Source organism: Phaenicophaeus curvirostris, chromosome 12, assembly GCF_032191515.1.
Source record: "Phaenicophaeus curvirostris isolate KB17595 chromosome 12, BPBGC_Pcur_1.0, whole genome shotgun sequence".
Taxonomy (NCBI): Eukaryota; Metazoa; Chordata; class Aves; order Cuculiformes; family Cuculidae; genus Phaenicophaeus; species Phaenicophaeus curvirostris.
In genome coordinates this window covers 12090130-12106559 of record NC_091403.1, presented here as the reverse complement: position 1 = coordinate 12106559, position 16430 = coordinate 12090130, and the positions used below count along the sequence as shown (strand labels likewise).

The 16430-nt window shown below is 36.8% G+C and overlaps 1 long non-coding RNA gene across 1 annotated transcript; it reads right to left on the bottom strand.

Annotated features, from left to right (window-relative positions):
- Positions 1-7133: 7133 nt before the first annotated feature.
- Positions 7134-11791, bottom strand: LOC138725851 (uncharacterized). Its single transcript, XR_011338316.1, has 3 exons — positions 11648-11791; positions 10044-10221; positions 7134-7826 (listed from the first exon to the last, which is right to left on the bottom strand). It is a non-coding gene; the product is annotated as an uncharacterized lncRNA (long non-coding RNA).
- Positions 11792-16430: the final 4639 nt, after the last annotated feature.

Genomic DNA, 16430 nt, shown 5'->3' with positions numbered 1-16430 from the left:
AAGGCCAGGATGAGTCAGTCATTATACTGTAACGTGAATTCTCTGTCTTCCATTCATACAACATACACGGCATGATCCAAGGTTAAGCATGGAATATCAAAAGACTCATAGCATGGACAATTTTAATGGTAAAGCAACCTTGACTTTTACTGATTATATTAGTTCAACTAAAATTGACCTTCAATATATGAAGATTTCATTTTCACAAATAAATGGTATGACTGATGCCTTTTATTAGGCTTACAAAAAAGTAATCAGAATTGAAGCTTTCAAGGCCACGGTCTCTTTTTCAGTTCGAATTACAGATAACAGAAGGAAAAACATAGTTATGAGATCTTAAAAGCTAAACTAATCTTGTTTGTTTGTTTGTTTCTTAATAAAAGGCAGTAGTATTACTGTTTTTCAGGTCCTGCTAGCTAGCATTGCTGTTAAATAACATGCCACTTTCCAGAATTATCATCAGAGTTGTTGCTTGTGCATATTTATCCACTTAATGGGATGGATTTATTACAAGTATTGAATAATTTGGACCCAGCCTACACTGATGTATTTTATGGCATGTGGTCAACACAGCTATTATGGCATGGATCTGCAACTGCTCTATAAACTGGAGCATACAGTCATTAAAATGAATGAGCACAAGTGTTTGTTATGCTGTTTTTAATTATATGTTTATCTCTTTCTCTTTTATACTTCCATTTTATTTATACCACATGTGGTCACGTATGGGCCATAGATGACATCTTAGGGGGGGTTAGGCAAACCCTAGGCAACCATCTTGCTTTATTTAGGAGGATATAACTTACTTTAGCAGCAATTATAGTGCTATATATCTTAATTTATGTACGTATTCCTGATTCTTAGTGAACTCCAGGATCCAGAGTTGAGAGTATTCTAAAGGGAAAAGGAGCAAATCTCCATCACGTGGAACATTGATTATGAGAGGGATTGTTTTAATGCTTTAATGTTTAAATCACAGGCTAAACAGGTTTATTATTTAAATTAGATATTTACATTATGACTTGGACATTTCCTGAAGAAGTTTCATTAATAACTTGTGTAGAACCAAAAACCCTGGGGAATGAAGCTCCTTGAACTATTAGTTTAACAAGTAATAGTTCAAAATTATCATTTAAGGCACAAATTTATGATAATTTCAGGGCTGGTCTGTTTTCTTAAAGTTCTGCCTTGTGGATAAATACCATTCCCTTCTGCACTGAAGAAAATTTATCTGACAATATAGTGCAGGTATTGGAAGACATCTCTGAGAGCACAGTTCCACCAAAGCTGCAGTTGGACAGGAAGGCTGGAAACTGAACACCATGCAATGGTGCAAGAAATCCAGGGGTATGGACCTTGCCTCCAGGGGTCATTGGTGTCCTGTTAGGTCTGTGGTTTATACCATGAAGACCATTTAGTTTATTCTTAGTTGGCTTATGGGCTTATTCTTCATGTGATTTATTCAGTGGAAATCAGCCAGAAGAACTGAAAGGAAATTGAAAGCATGGTTTCAGTGAGTTGAATAGCCTTCAGATTTGCTTTCTATGAATGCTAACACCAGAAAGAACAATCATCCAAACTCTCGTGAAAATCAAAGACATTGTTTTAACCCATGTGGCTCCGTAGGACAAGAATGTGCTGAAGAAAGTAATGTCCAGATACATGAATCTATGAAAATTTGCATGTATACATTACTTTCTTCATTGGGTGGGCTATCAGTTGTATTCCCAACATTGGCTCAAGGACTATATCTTTCACACGACAGAATGTGAACAATTTATGCATTTAGCTAAATCTGCTTAACCTGGGTCAAACTACACCCATGTTGGAGCTCTGCCATCATAAGTGAAAAAGAATTATAGATCTGATGGTACATGGTGTGATGAAGGAGAAGTAGTGACATTAGGCTGAGCAACAGTTTAACAATGACACAAGTGGCTCCCTCTGAGGTCAGGATCAAGTCTATTTAAATGATCAATTTAAGTTTTAAATTATACTTTTAACTATTTAAAATAGAACATCAGCCGAGCTAAGAAAAAAAAAATCCCTTCATGTCAAACAGTAATTACATCTGACTTTTCCACCAAAAACTGTAAGTGGTGTAGTACTGCATTATAACTGCTTAAAAGTATAAGGTTCTTTGTTTTGCATAGTTCGGATTGCTCACTGAACTAGATAGCTTTGTTAGTAGGGGACTCGGCTCTTCATTCCTGGAACCCCACTTGAACTCTTTACTTAAAAGAATTCACTGTTTTTGCTCAGTCGTCAGTAGGCAGTAACTCATATCAAAATGCTCTGAATTTAATTCAGGACAGTTGGCAGTGTCTGCACAAGAGACACTCCAAAATGAGCCAGCATATAAAAGAGTGGAATGTCTTCAGCTTAGAGCTGGGGTTACCAATAGGGCAAGGAGGGGATTTTCTCACTTCAGCTGTCTACATCGGAGTTGGTATTCTGTTCCTGGTACTCTGAGACCTGTAAAATTGGTGAGGGAAGGAAAAAAACCAAACTCAAGTGCTCACTTGGAGAACAAAAAATTGTAAATAAGACACGTAAAAACAAAAATCAGGACTATACATGCTCGTGCATCGGTTTCCTTCACTTCAGATATGATGCCAAACAGCGAGGATGAATAAGGGCTCAGCTTGGTTAGGAAGAGTGCAAAAATCAACAGCACTAAAGCTACTTTTCAGGTTAGCATAATCTTCTGTCTGCAAACACTGTCTGTTTTATCTGATTTTTTTTTATTGGACAGCTGTGATCTTCTCCTTTCAAAACCTTGTCACTGCCGTTCAGCAGAAATGTAAGTGATATGATTAAGGAACATGGCATCTTGTATAATCGGTCGTAATCATTATCTAGGGGTTTCAGTAACATGACACATGCACAGCAACAGCAGCATCTGCTATGGACTGACAGATATCTCAAGCCCAGGATGATGGAAGCACACTCAGGGATTTGTAAACTTGTCTTGGCTAATGCCACTATCCTGATATGAACCTGTTGTTGGCTATGCTGCTTAAAGGCCAAAGATTAAAAGTGTTTTATAAAGTTCATCCTATCCCTGTTGAACCTGCATCTCTGGCTGGTAGGGGATGTATTGCCTTAGCAGACCTTTCCCACTTTCACTGATAGGATGATACTTTTGGAAGCAGCTGCAAAGAGCAGAACTCTATTTTTATAGTGTTTTCTCACCACACATCAGGTTGGTCTTTCACAAACACTCAGTACTGGATTAACTGTGTTTCCAGAGAAGTCAACCAAGTTAAATTGCATAGTATACTCTAAGTTATAGACACTGGGGGATGGACTCCCTACCACAGTGACACATGACTGACTTGAGTGAGCGCGACCAAGTCTTTTCTGCTTGCCTAGAAGATTCATACGCTACATATGAGCTGAAGACTGCTAGCCATGGCCCCAGTGACAGCAGCAATACTCTGGAGACTTCATAAGGGAGATCTGAAGTCTGTTTCTTCCTCAGACTGCAGAGACTGAAATCCACTCTTTTACTTTCTGCAGGTGTTCCCTGTGCTATTAAAGATCTGGGAGAAGCAGAGATGAGAGAAGTTTTCCGTGCCTCCTTGTTATAACAGTCACTGGAAGGCAAATGGCTGTGAGCCAGGAGGAGAACAAGCGAATAAGAATCATGCCAGAAATGGGATACATGATTATTTTTTAATGTTTTTTGGTTTGGCAAAATTTAGAACAGCTGTAGACTGCATTAATTTACTCTGAGGTCTGACTGATAGCCAAGACCGTGGCTGGGGACATCATTTTTGCACACCAACTGTGGAAATTCATCATTCCTCCATGTCAACATCAGAGAATTAAGACTCGGGCACTGTTCCTTTATTGCAACTCCAAAATTTTGCTTTTTGTCAGTTCTAGACAGGCTCTTGTATTCAGCTTGCTCCATTCAACTTTTTGTAAACGTCACTGCAGCTGTATTTCTGGGACTGTACAAGCTATCAGCCAGTGGACAACTTGAAGTCAGGCTTGTTCTGCAATGAAGCAAAACTTTCTGTATGCAAACATGGCAGTTTATAAAGGTAAGGCCTATCTAGATGAGCTGTTGCAGCTACCATTTATTTGCATCTGCCATACTCTCCTGGTTGACTCTCCTGGGATGGAGTCAATTGTCTTCTCAGTAACTGCTGCATTTTGGTTTTAGTGTGAAAATAAAGTTATAAAACGTATTGTTTTAGAGGTTGCTAGGTAATGGTATGCTCTTCTGGGGTAGAATTAATTTTCTTCACAGCAGCTGCTGTTTTTCTAGATTGTAGAATGAGAGGAAAGTTGAAAAAGATACTGATGTTTTCAATTGTTGCTAGGAAATCAAGGACTTAGTATTCTATGTTTTACAAGTAGGTATATAAAGCTGGGAGGAGTGGGACCAGGTCAGCTGACTCAGACTGGACAATGGAAGTATTCTGTACCATGAACGTCATGATTCATTTATAAGCAGGAAGTTTGCCGGCAAATTTGCTCCTTGCACTTGGCTCTCCTGCTCTCAGTATCTAATTTCCGGTGCTCCAAGTTTATTTTCCATGTTCAGTGTTCTCTCTACATTGGCTGTGGTCTTTGTGCTGGCTGGAACTGCTGTGCTTGCTGCATCTACTGTTTGGTGTTCAGTGCTTGCAGCACACATTCTGTGATCACTACTTGAGATGAGCTGAGTACCATTTTGTGCATTGTTGTTATTATTTTTCTTCTTGTGTTGTTCCATTAAACTGTTTTTATCTCAACCCATGAGATTTCGTTTCCTTTTCCAATTCACCTCCCCATTTGGGGAGGGGTAAGAGAGCAGCTGCATACTGTTTAGCTGCCAGCTAAGGGCTAGCGTAAGACACACACATCTCAGTTACAGGAGTGTCAGTATTCAGTACTCACAATTTACAGATGTCAAGTAACATTTAGAATTATTCCTAAGGAACAGCAGGGATTACATTGGTTATCCAAAAACTGTGAGTAATGACCATAGTCATAGTCTGTTCTCAATCAGTCTTTAAATGGGTTAAATGCTTTAAAATAATTGTGTGAAGTTCTGCCTATGATTTTTACTCCTGGGCAGAAATGAAGTTTGTGTTGCATCAAACTGTGTTATCTGAGAATAAGACAGCTAATTGCTCCGAAAGTATTTATTCCTACTTCACTTTTTTAAAGCTAAATGGATAAAGATGCTTCATAAAATTTTATAACTTTATGATTCAGATTTCCTTGCTCTCACCATGTAGGACCTTATTCCACAAATAATCTCCTTAGGTTATCTTTTTTGATTATGAGAATGGGCTATGTTGATTTATACCATTTGAGAATCTGGACTGTTGAGTTCACGAGGATGACTAAGGGAGTCAGCTGCTCATCAAGTTCAGTGATGGTATCAGAATCTGATTCTGCTTATATAGAAGGAAAAAGGATTGAGAACTGAGTAAAGGAGAGGCAGTTAGTTATATATGTTTATGAAGAAGACAAATACAGAATGCAAATGCACCTGCCTCTTTAAAGCTTCCTCTACTTTTGCCTCATGGAATAAAAAAAAAATCATTTTTCTTTATTCTCAGATACAAACATTTTAAACTCTTATTGGGTAAGTGCCAAGATGTAAGTATCACAATTTGCTCCTCCTTCTTGTTTTCTTGTAGGTCAAGGTTTGAAAGAATAATATGTGTATAAATAAAACAGGCACAGATCAGATGTAGAAATCCACGTTCTATTTATTAATGTGATTGCATATGTGAATATATAATGTCTGGACTTAGGGAGTATATGAAAGTACAGCTAGACAAATTTAAACAGAATTTTGAATAAAGATACATTTTTGTAACATAAAACAGTGTGAGACTGAGCATAATGTAACCAAACGTAGAGAAAACAATATGACCAAACAGGGCAATGATCACAATGTCAGCTCTTAAAAATTGCATTTTCACTGTAGACATCGCCACAGGTGAAGTTACCATAGCTGCTCCCACTTTCTGTAAGGGTGTAAGCAGGTGTTCTTGCCTTCTCTTTGCCTCTGAGACAAACACCTGCTAATATTAGCTACCTGCTTCCAGTTACCACCAGAAGGAGCTTAGCAGATGATATTTTCATTGGATTGTTCAATAATGTGAAGTCTTCTCTAATCTTATTTGGCACATTACCCATTGGATTTATGGAAATCCTCTATGAACTTTAACCTGGAGGTGTAGCAGTCACATAAACTCTGCATGTGAGTGTGTGTTGCGGTGGTCATGAGGTATGCCCTTGACTTTACCTACTGCCTAAGTCTTCAGCTAGGCCTGCAAGTAACCTTTAAATACAAAGGGAATGAAGAATAAAAATCAGTCTTCCAAACATATAACACTTTGACTGATTAGCATGGCAAAAAAAAGAATTAATAATGAGGACGAAAGAAAGATAGCCAGAAACTACAAACACCAGGGAGCCCATTTCAGTGTTACTTGAAAATAAAGCAACAATAGCAAGACTAGCCATCTCATTAAATAATAATTTGTTATTTCCCTTTAATGCTCCACATGTTCTTTAATGGTTGTGACTTCTTAAGGCAGTCTGGCTGTAAGTTCCACACATTTATCAATAGGAAACATGTATAACTTTTAATAAGTCCTTGAACTGACCACGTGTGAACAAGAGGTATTGTAAGCCTTGTCTGTTGAAATATGAAAAATAATTTGAACATAAGTTTTCCTTGATGTGGTTGATCTAAAGTGGGTTGTGAAACTACTAACAGATAGCTCAAGCCATGCTCCCTACAAAATTAAAACATGCCTACCACTTCTGTCCAGCAGCAGAGAGTAGAAGATGTTCCCATTTCTATTATTTGGAAAATCAGAGGTAATTAGAGAAGGAAAAATGTCTCTGTTTATTAAAGATTTATTTTTTCATTAGAAAGGTGTATTGACACACTTCTTTTGGTCAGAGTCACATCATCAGGAGAAATTTCCAATTGCTTAAACTAGCCTGGTGGTCTTTTGTGTCTATATGATTTGTAATCTGGATGTCTTGTGACAAGAGATCAGTATGTGCTTTGAGCTGGATTCTGGGCTCAGAGGAAGTTCATTTTCATATGAAATTAAATCAGTATAACTTACTGCAAAATTTCAGAAAAAAATATCATGTGAAAAAACATCATTTCATTTCAGCTGAAATAGCTTGTAAGTTTAACCAGCTCTGACTACAATGCTGATGACTGGTTATAAAATGGAGTCTTACTTCATTTTATTCTTATTTATGTATCATCTGTCATATTTTCCTGTTTCATTTTGACTTCACTGTTCTGATTAAATGTTAATATTTTGGGTTTAAATTACATAGCCTCTGGCATGTGTTGCCACCTGCAGAGATGTCTTTTCATTTAACAGAGTAATGAGATGATGCTGTACCAATGTATCTCTATAAAATTTTATATAAATTATGAAACAAACCTGATACAGTTTCAACAAATATGTTTAATTAAAAGAATAGTCTCTTTTTCCTCACAAAGCATTCAAATGATGCTTTAAATACAGAAAGTTAGGTTTCACCATTTCTTGTAAAATGGTTATGTTGATGCACACAAAGCTAAATATTTTCAAGGAATCCATTTTTTTCAAAATATTTGAAATTCTGCAGTTTCAGCCCAAAGCAGGAAGAAACAAAATGTCCAAAAGCAAATGAAATTTGTAATCCAGTTTTACACACAGTTATTTAATTTTCGACCCATAGGTATGGGTTATCTTCCAACTCCCAACATGCTGCAGGAAAAAAATGCATGTGCTGGAACTCCAATGCCGTTTTGGGGAAAACTATAGATACATTGAACACATTTCCCGGTGTCTGGTCTGCAAGGAACAATGGTGAAAAAAACAGAAAAAGTGAGAGGGCAAAACCACTACAAACGCATGAACTCTCTTTCCGTAAATGCTGATGTGAGCAAGGTAAAACCTTCCCTTCACTCAAATGGCAAACATGTCACAGATAACAATGTTTTACTGCTTTTGGCAGCATTATGGAGACAAACTCTCTGTGATAAACAGATTTTCAGCAATTTTTCCTATGTGCCAGCCTGAACCAGGATTTTCTTTGATGTTAAACATAAATATCCTAGTGGTACTCTTATTTTCTTCTTGTATAAACAAACTGCCTACAGGCAATGGGAAGAAGTTCTTGTTATTGTGTTTCTGTTGTGACAATGTCAAAAAAACCCATGCTAGATGTTTTCCAAAGGGCCATCTTTGCCCTGAAGATCATCCCTACAGAAGATGTAATTGCATCCTTTTAAGAAATCATTCTGGTGCCACAGAATATTGTGTGGATCTATTGAGTGATTTACAGCACCAATAATACTTTCCTTTAGTTTTCACAGTTTTAATGGCAATATGTGAAAACTTGGAACTACACAGCATTCCCCTTTGTGGTATTGTTCTCAAATGAGCTAGGACCCTCATTTTTCCATTTGACATGTTAAAATGAATGTACAGCAGGAGGAGCTGCCTTACATTTTCCATTCTTCGTGTTAAATATAATCTCCCAGTCTAAGTACTGAATCACATCTCCCAACTATTTCTTGTTCCCATTCTGCCTTCACTTGTGTTGCTTTTATTTACCATGTCAGCTCGCACCTGTCTTAACAGTGTTGCTTTTCTTCCCCTCCAAACAAATATATCCTTTTCTCTATTCCAATTTTTGAAATGTGTGCTCAAGTCAAGGGTTAGACAAACCTTATCAGTATGCGTGTATGTGTATGCCTGTGCACTTGTGTATGTAATTCAGGTATTTTCTCTTACCGAGCAGGACGGTTGCATTGGAAAGCTCATAAAAGCTAGAGTGGAACAACAAAGAGGGAACTAAGATTCTTTTTTTCCATAATTTTAGCTGAATGCATCACAAAGTGGCAATTATATGGCACATTTTTCTTCTAAAAAATTGGCCTCGTTGTGCCTCTAGACAACAAAACAGCATGAAGAAACCATACAGGCACAGCTTGGTTCCAAATAACCATGTTTACCTAATATACACAAATATGCCAGGCCTAACTATATAAATATTGCTGTTCTGACTTATTTCTGGAAGTTTCTAAAACACATAACATGGTGAGTAGAAAAGAACATTCGCTATTTATTTTCACTGTAGGAAAAGGCAGTAAGACTCAAGCATAAACATATTTGCAATGTGATAGGGAAAGGAGACAGAGGTATCTATGGAGCATTTTATACCCACTCACGCAGTGAGAAACACAAAATGGAAAAATTCACTTGAGGTGTGCAGCTTAAATTTATATAACAGGAATTTTTATTTATCTGAAAAATGTTTTCTAGAGCATTTACTTTTGATTTTAATTTTGATTTTAATTTTGATTTTAATTCCTGCTTTGTTTTTCTTTTTTTCTTTTGCAAGATATTCAAGAGATTCTCAGAGTGACATGAAACGCTTTTAAGAGAACCACCAGTTATGTTCTCTTTTCTTATCTCTTGGGCAGCTTTTTCAAATATTGAAAACTGGCACTAGAGTTTTAAAAATCCCTTCCAAGACTGCTGTCAGATGAGATCTATCAACAAGGAGGTTTTGCTCTGGGGACATAACGTAGTATTTAAATGCATCAGAAACTGCAAATGATGCAAGATGACTCAGAAGAAATATTCCTAACAAGCACTCAGGAAATTCCGAGCCCAGAAGCGTGCCTGACTTTATTAAATGGCACGTTCAAAATGTTACAAAAGATAATTTCGGTCTGATTCTAGGGGAATCAACGGCAAATGAATCTCAGCTCATGGCATGTGCACCTGGTGATGCTGTCTCAATATGCCTGTGTCAGAGGCGCAGAGCTGAGGTGGTGAATCCTCTTCTTTTTCTGCCAAACTTGGCAGACAAGGTGGTTAAGGTTTCTAAGAGGCACTTTAGTGAACTTTTGGCTTGAATTGTCAGGTTGGTGGCTTCCATGACAATTCTTATAAATTCTTATGAGTCACAACAGTTATTCCACATCCATGATCACCAAGCCAAGAATTTTCTCCATTTTTGATTTCCTGGAAAAATGGGGAAGTATAGTCAAAACTCACCTCTAGTGCAGATATCAGTGCTGAGATCTACCAAATATGACTTCCATCTGATGTTAAGGCTGTTGTACTGATGCTATCCTGAAAAATGCTCTGTGATAGGGATTGCCTCAGGGCATGGAATGCTGGAGTCCTGCTCAGTGTCCCAGCATAAACTGGTTAAATTATGGTACATCTGACCCTGTAAAACTAAATATCACAATCATTAGAAGCAGTACAAAGAAAAAGAGGTGAAAGGAAAGAATGCTTGAGGAGAGGAAAAAAATATTTATGAAAAGTGTGAAATGGGAACACTGTATATAGTTTAATTTTCATTTTTTCCCATACTACTTACCATAATTCTCTTGAAGTCCTGCATTTTATTACTGTAAAATCATCCCAAAAAAAGTCTCCTTCCGTTTTTGGCATTTGCTTGCTTTTTAAGACATCTGAAACAACATGACTTGTGGTTTGGCTTTTTCGTTTGTTTAATTTTTATTTGGTGGTTTTGGGTTTGTTTATTTGCAGGGACAGAGATGACTCCACTTAATTACTTTCTTATTCCTTTCTATTTGTCCACTCTGTAAACTTTAATATCTTCCTTCAGTTTGGAAAAAATAGATTCTGTCTAAATGACAGCATCCTCTTTCCTCTGGTCACTTTCTAAAAGCCTAGAAATACTTTAAAATTCCAAAGCAGCAAAAGGAAATTTGAAAAAATAAATGCAAAAAAAAGAAGGAAAAATTAATCGCTAACATTTTTTTGTACTTTTTTCCCACCCAAATATAAAACCCCAAAATCTTCTTAAAAATCAGTCTTTGAGAATGAAATTTTAAATTTTCAACTTTAAGTGATTGTTTTGGTGTTATATTTTACACTCCTAGAGAAAATAAATTATTTTGTGACTGCCAACCTATTCATTCAGAAGTACATCTTTGTTAACAATGGTTCTTGCCAGACATTTTGAGGAAAAAATATCTAACAGTTCCAATAAATACAAAATATAATCAGGCTTAACTTATCTACCAGTAGATTTGCTGACGTTTAATACACAGCAGTCAAAAACAATGGAATATTATTAAAAGAGAGCCCTTCCATGAAGAAATCTCATCACATACCTATTCAGTTAGGAGAAACAATGAATAAAGTAAAGGAGATTCTTCAGGGGACTTAACATGAATTTTCTGTTTTCTTCAAAAAAATATTATCTAGTGCAGGTCCCTCTCTACTGACACCTTTTTACTGTCTCTTCATTTCAATACTTTGGTGTTAAGGAATTTTATGCTGCACTGAAAGCAGTTCCACCATGGATCTAGTCAAACCACAGTGAAATTTAAGCTGAAGAATTAAGTTTTTTTGTTTCTTTGTTTTAATTTAATAACAAGAATAATCTCCTCCAGCTGTGATAATGGTATGGCTCTGGATCTGTCCCACTTCTTAGACCTTTCCTTCTATTTCTTCTCTAGAAACCATAAATCTTTGACCACGTGGGTCCAATTGCTTCAAAGCCACTACATCATAAACATTATTTTTCCACTGATTTCATTTAGCTTCTATGACTATTTCCCAGAGTTCTGCTCTTCATTCAAATTAAAAGCAAACAGACAAATAAACCCATCTTTTTATACCTTTTCCTTGTCCAGATGCCTTGCAAGACAAGTAACATCTTTAATCAGGAAAAAGCATGGATTTTCTTTCTTCTTTTAAAAAGGCAGAGGATATTCGTGCAAGTGAAGGATCAGGGTCAGGACAGACAGAGCTTGTAACCGAAGTTGTCTGTCTTCAGGCCATGCAGCTCTGCTGCAAGTTTCCTTAATGCCTTGGCAGTGATCCATAGCCTGACCTGGAGACACTGAGCTGAGACAGAGAAGCCAATTAGGTTATAACCTGAAGTTGGTTCAAACAGAGGTCCTGTAGGTGAACTCTGGCTGCATTAGCCACTAAGCTGCCCTGAATCAGTATGTGGATTAAATAGGAACAACTTGTTTTCTGTCAAAAATCATAATATTCCTGGGAATCAGTAGTATAAAATAATGAAAAAAATACAGTTAAACAATGTTTTTTCTGCAGTGGAAAAGCTGCTTTATTTAAATTTATCATCTCTACTGTTCTCCTTTGCATATATCCTGTAAGAATATCCCTCTAATTGCATCATTTCATTATCAAATATCCTGTTTTATTTAGAAGAGTATATTTAAACAAGAACAGTGTTCAGAAAAAAAACAACATCCTGGTGAATTTGCATTTGTTGAAAGGGACAAAATATGAATGAATGCTACAACACCATTTGGAATTTCTTCTATATTCCCCTATTTTCTTAATATATTAGGCAAGGGGGAAAAAGGAAAACAGGAATTAAGACACAAACACGGAACCTCAACTTCCACAGATTGGCACAACTCCATCCCAGTCACTGAAGATGCTTTGATTTATATCAATTGAAGATCTGGCCTAAAGATTTATAGGAGCAGTGGGGCCAGGAGAATTTCAGCAGTGCTTCACTGGTGGAGGAGAGAAGATGTGCTGCAGGGAGCTGCGCATATAGTGTGAGGCCATGACTGCTTGCACACTAATTAAACCAGTTTTATATTTTGGTACTGGAAAGATAGTTAAAACCATCTGTTTCTTTGTAAAATATTCTACTAGCTAAGAAGAAAATGTGGTCAAAATTAGATCTAGGAGATAAATAGTTGTTTGGATTTTTTTTTTATTCTGCAGCTGAACCTAAATATCTAAATAGTATTTGTGTCAGACAGAACTTAAGTACAGATGTAAAGGTTTATTGCAATTTGACAAACAAAATGATCTTAGGTTAATCTGGAATGTTTTGTTTCAACCAAAACAGTGATTTAATTTCTTTAGTATTTTATTTGAGCTTCCCTCTTTTTGCATGCTTTAACCCTTGCAATAGGGAAGCATGTAATATATTTTGAAACAAATGTTGAAATAAATATTCCCTATTTTTTAACTAAAACTAATTATTGAATATGACCCAATCTGAGGCCTCTTACACATCAAGCAATCAACAGGCTGATGCCTCAGTGGAGTGTTGCAGCAAATTACCTGGCACAGCCTTCGCAGGGTAGCTGTGCTGGAGCACATCCCTGGAGCTGAATTAGAGGTTGTAAATTGCCTCCACAAATCCCTTCCCTCATAGTCACTTATTGTCCCACATAAGTAGCTATCATTTTAATTGACAGAGTGTTGTATGAGGGATGCAAAATCATGAAAAATATGATGTGCCTCATACAGAGACAAAACACAACTCCATTGAAATTATACCTTGTCAAGAGAGAAAATATTCTGGTTGGCTGAACATGAATCAAAGAATCTGGAGGACCAGAATACTGGAATTACCTGGACTCAGAAAGTAAGTATAGAAAAGGACCCAACTTGTTTTTTTAGACTCATCTGTCTCCCTATTTATTTTTCTTTTGTGTTGGTCACAAACAAAGGGTGAAACTTTCAAGAGAAAAAGCAGGGAATAACTAAAATATAGATAATAACAACTTGTATTTGTGGAGTACATAGTCCAGGAAATAGATAATGGCACACAAGCATTTCCCTTGGGAAAACAGCTTGAACCCAGCTGGAGTCTGAAGCGATGGCTATCCATAGGCTTTTCAAGGGCCCAGATATAGTGGATTTGTGGTCCGTGTCCCTTCTTCATAATGGTATTTAAGTGGTTCACAGGCTCTGCATTGGCCCTATAAACAAAGATGAATTTCACTCTCTGAACACATCTGTCACGTTAGGGCTCTGACACCATGCACGATGGTGTTTAGCAGTCTTGGTATTGTGCACATTAAGAATTTTAATACTATCTTGTCTCCTCTAAAACAGATACTTAATTAAAAATTAAATATATATCTGTAATCACAGTTCTGTCCTCTTATGCTGCAAAGCCACAAATGGAACATCCAGTTCCTGTATCTTTCTTGCCTTTGTTTTCTGCTCCATGGTTTGTATTGCACAGTGAAATGGCACATCAATAAAATGAAGCTCAAGTGTTATTTTCTCCCATTTTCAAAAAACATAAAAATGAAACATACATGACCAAAAGGCTGGAAAATGTGACAAATAAAAATGTGTACTCCGACTGAGTTTTGTTTGATTTTACATTCTGAAATCCCTTGTTGATAAGGGAGAAGTATTTTACACTAGAGATTCTACTGGAAGTCAACAAAGCTATTTCAGTTTTAAAGACCAAGGGTAGAAGAATCTATACCTTAGTTTTTCTACCGAAGAGAGAGATTTAAAAAAAGTTTACATCCACTATTGATTGATTTATTTATTTAATCCATCCACTGATAGCACGAAAGCTTCTGCTTTAGCACTTTACTGTTGATGCTTGACTGAACTATAGAGCTTACTTTTTTTATGCAACCCTAAAGTCAGCTTCAACATTGAAGCAAAGGCCATGACACTAGAGATTTTCAAGCAGCTGGAGTAAAAATATTGGGTTTGTGTGTATCGGTGCAGTAGGTGTTGAAAATATAAAAAAGAGGAACATTGATCAAAATAATAGATAGAAGCATTGTTTAATCTGCACAAGTCCATACATGTTTGTATCTCCAATTGTATGCACACATACAAAGACATGCAGAAGTGTATCTGTCTCCTGGAGTATTTGGCATTATATATATCTTTCAGCTTTTCACTTGATTTCTTTGACAGTTCAGTCAGAATTGTATTTTCCCTTCCCTTGTGGCAAGCTATGCATGTTAAGCCTGGGTTTTTTAGCAGTGCTCTTGTGCTGTTTTCTTTCTCTTGCTTGATACATGTTCTGTTTTGTTTTGTTCTGTTCATGAAGCAGAAAAGCGCATCTTCTCAAATGGATTTTTATCACCAAAAATCAAGTGTGTTTAAAGTACAGTCAACTTGATGAAGGTTTGCTTGAAGGGAAGGGGAGATTTCTCCTGCTACTCCAATACTATTTGCAAGTGCATTGACCAATGGGAAAGTCAATCCCAAGATGAGGACTAAGCAAATTTTAACTCCCCTTTTCTCTCCCTGGTGTGCAAACCTGAAGGCTGCCGACATCTCCTGAGAATTAATAGCTAGGATAAGGTGCTTTACTGAGGAGCAGCCTCAGCAGAAGGTCAGGTTTCAAGGGTAACACTAGCACCAACAGAATGGTGTAAGAGAGATTTATTGTCTCAATACAGATATTTATTAAACATATTGTGAGTGCCACCAGTATATCTCTTGCCCTTGCATGCAAAGGGTTTTCAAGGAAAATGTGCCACTGTATACAGTTCAAAGATGCATAGATCGAGGCATAGCAAAAAAACAAGTGGTCTGGTGGTTCAAGATTGATAACTAGATCAGCAACACAAGTTGCAGATTAACTCTAAGCAACTGGCTTGTTTATTATGCACATAAACTGACAAATGTTCCTGAAGGCAAGGCTTTTTTGATGTAAAGCCTCGTAATGTCCCCAACTTTGCACTGAGTACTCTGAGAAGGAAGAGTTAACTTCAATGAAAGCCTGTTGGTGCTTTAAAATGTCATATATATAGCTTGATTAATGGAAATAGATTAGAAAGAAACATATTTTAATACGGAGAACTTAGTTACCAGTGCACTATCAGAGCACAACTGACATGGGACGCAGTCTAAACAAAAGTCAGCAGCTACTAATGAGGCTTGTTAGTGATGCTAATCTATGTAAATGTTATTAATTGAGAACATCTATCTTTTATCTCCAACATTTGGTAATCAGGCAATTAAAAAACAATGACATTCCCGGCGGTTGTTCTCCCAGTAAAAAAAAAGTGATCAAAGAGTCCTGAATAAGGAAAGGGAAAGTCCCTTATCAAGAGCTGGGCCTTGCCTTGGGCTACCAGGCCTCATTAAAGGCAGAAAAGCTCTGTTGATCACCAATTAACCTGATTTGTAGGAACTCTGATAAAGACCTCAAACAACATGAGTTTTCTTAACTATAATAAATGACACAGTTTATTGACAAAAATAAAAACGTTTGGTTTGAAAAAGAACATAAAGGAGCTATTCAAATTGGGTAGCCCTACCACACACCATGCCTGAACGACATGGGATAGGTTTAACTTCACCGCATCGGCAGCATATTATCAGTGCCAGATACAGTCAAACCTATTAACAGCCATACACACAACAACCAAATATATACATATTTGGTACCTGTCACATAAATTTCTGTCATCTCTAGTCATAACAGACAGCAGATTGCATTAATTATGTATGTACTATGCTCATGAATGGAAATTCAGTGCTCCAGGGTGAACTCTGTATCTCGAAACACGAAAGTAAAAAAAAAAAAAAGAAAAGGATATTTTCTTGAGGCTTAATTGGTGGACATTTTGTAATTATACTTTTTTTTTTTAATCCTAGCAGTTGCTTTAAATTATCCCCAGTGTAAATTTCCATATG